The following is a 3,053-nucleotide window of genomic DNA, read 5'->3' as shown; positions in this document are numbered from 1 at the left end:
ATATACCAAATTGAGGAATATGATTGAGCCACCTCTTCATGTGTTGAATAATTCTTTGACGCTTTGAGTCCAAGCTTGTATTATTCTATTCCAGATAAACATTTAAGAAGATAGTGTATGGTTGCAATCACTTAGTAAAAACTAAATAAACCAAGTGCTTGTTACATATTGAACTTAAACAAGATTTAATAAATTGTTCTCTTTTTAGAATTAGCATCTAACTATCCCAGCGGAGCTGGGTTCCCTGCTAGTTTAAAATATAATATACCTTTGAGTGAAGTATATTCCTACTCTTAAAATTGAAATCATATGTATTGAGCAAATGACAATCCTCCATATTTAATTGAAAAATTGCATAAATGCACAAATGTGTTAATGTTCTTTTGAGATGTCCTTGCCCAAAAATTCCCCACTTGATAAATGTTCACTTGCAAAAGGGCATCTTCAATCTATTTGATTTGAATTGAATTAGTGTTTGAAGTCTAAAATACATAAGTGAAATGCACTCTAATAGAAATAGTGTCCCTATCACTACAATTGGGCAATGTTGGTTTAATTTCCAATCTATAAGAGAACCAAAAACCACCTCTAAAGCTATCCAATAAGAATTATAATATGGGAGGATGGAAATCTCTCTCAAAATGAGCTCAATTATAAGTATAGAAGTGTGATTGAATGCCAATTAGTGAGAGGCTAAAATTTATTACCAAGTTTTAGCATCTACTTAAAGTGATGAATGGGAATCTATATAAAAGTACTTGTAAAACCAAATAAACTTATATTACCTTGAGAGATAGAAATCCAAAAGATAAATCTTACTAAACATACTTTATTGAGAAGAAAACTTGGATTTTATTGTCTACAATAACAGAATTTTTTTTGTAATTTTCACAAAATAAATCTTTCCTAGAAATAATAATTTAGCACTCAAAATACAAACCATGAAAAATGGTGGTTGTATAGGTGTTGATATGGCTACTGCAATTTTGCTACAGTGTGAGAGAAAATTTAGTATAGAATTAGTTGCGATGGTTTGTTGTTTGTGGTTGTAATAAATCAAAGAGCTTTCAATGCCATGGTTCTTGTGTTAGCATTGTATTTTTTGCCCTAAAACATGCTCCTGAACACACAAATAAATTAAAAATTAACCTAACACCTTCAATCCCCAAGAAGTCTTATGCAAGAGGTTGTGAATAAGGATAAGTTTAACATCACTAAAATACTCTAAGTCTTGAGAAAATGGATGTGCATTAGTGATTGGCCAGAGTACAATAGAGATAGGGGATAGGGATCAAGTGTTAACTTTCCCCTTTAACTACTCCTACATAGTGGCAACTGCCACTTCTTCCTGAATCTTGGTTGTCAAGATTGTAACCTTAAGTGTCAAAATTGTAATCTTAATTATCAAGAAAATGTGAATGCATGGTTAATTGGCTGTGCTTTACTCTCCCATAACTAAATAGAGCCTTGTCTTGAGGCTCCTATTGCTCCATTGCGTCAATTGGCATTGTTGGTGCTAGATTTCCTTTGAGTTCAACCTTGAACTTGTTGAGTCATTAGTGGAATTCCTTATCATCGTCGTTCTCCTCATCATGCTCGCTTTCATTGTCATCTTCTATTATTGTAGACTGTTTTGCTTTGAGAGTGCGGATCTTGCTATAGAGCTTTACATTTTCTTTAGCGAGTTGGTTGTTGATATGCTATGTCTCTGCATACACTGTCCATGGAAGGACATACCTCGAACTCTTCTTTTGAGCTACTAAATGTTGCTTTGGATCTTATTGAGTTTTGCAACCAAGGGCTAGAAGATTGATGAACTCTTTATCATTTCAGTTGTGATTTTAAGGATTCTTTAGCCTATGGCACCTCTGCGAGTTGGTTCTTTACAGTTGATTCATATGAAGTGCTAGAGCACATTGGTAAGGTGATTTATTCAATGCAACTACTAATTTGGGTGAAAATTCATCTAATATTTTATATTAACAAGTTGGAAAGTGTATTATATTGGAGTGAAAGGCCTAACACCTCCTTGATATATATGTCTATGGATGATGGACTAAAAGTTAAAATAAAATTCTCTAAAAAGGGTGATCACTAGTACAACCCATCCTTAGAATAAAAACTTTATTGAGAGGTGGGGGAGAATTGTTAGGTGTTAGCTTTGATATAGTATATGTGATTATGGGATGAAATTTAAATATAACATTAGGTGATATATAGAGATAAAATTGGTTAGTTTAATGGTGGAGTTTATAAGGTAGTTTGATGGTGGTTATGTGGTAAGAACCTCAAAAGGAGGTTGTAAGCTTGAATTTGGACTTCTCGGTAATTGATTGAAAATGAAGATGCATTTTTATTTATAGGCCCTTTTGCTCTATATTTTAACACCATAAATCATCTTTCAAATCGTTCTCCTTAGTTATTTATAATCCACTATACTTCCCTACAAGTTTACGCCCTCATAAATGGAAGTTGAGAGCCTCACTCTCTTGGCACCTTATTGTAAGGAACTAACTTCTCGAGGTGTCGTAGGCTAAAGGATCCCCGAAAGCATGACCGAAATGACAAAGAATTCATCGGATGGGACTGAGTCGAAGATCGAGTCCAACACCGACTCTGAGACTAAGTTCGAGATAGAGTCTAGGATCGAGTTCGAGGCCGAATCGGAGACCGAGTTCAAGACCGAGTTTGAGACCGAGTTCGAGACAGAGTCCGAGATCCAAATTGGGTCTGAGACCTAGTCCGAGGTCGAGTCCGAAGTCGAGTCTGAGATCAGGTCTAAGATCGAGTCCGAGACCGAGTCCAAAGTCGGGTCCAAGATCGAGTCCGAGATCGAGTTTGAGACTGAGTTCAAATACTAATACAGGTCAAGGGGTGAAAGCCCAAAGCTTGCATCTCCCGGGGAGGGGGGGGCTGCAGGGGGTTCCAAAAGTATAGTAGGGATAGTGAAGTCCAAGAACCAGTCTTGAAGGAACTCTTCAGTCTCTTCAATGGTGCTTCCAAACTGACTTGAGGTTGAGACTGGGGCCGAGGGGCCTGGGTGGGAATGAGCA

Source organism: Selaginella moellendorffii, unplaced genomic scaffold (genome assembly GCF_000143415.4).
Source record: "Selaginella moellendorffii unplaced genomic scaffold, v1.0 SELMOscaffold_164, whole genome shotgun sequence".
Lineage (NCBI taxonomy): Eukaryota > Viridiplantae > Streptophyta > Lycopodiopsida > Selaginellales > Selaginellaceae > Selaginella > Selaginella moellendorffii.
Note: the sequence above shows the minus strand (reverse complement) of the source record.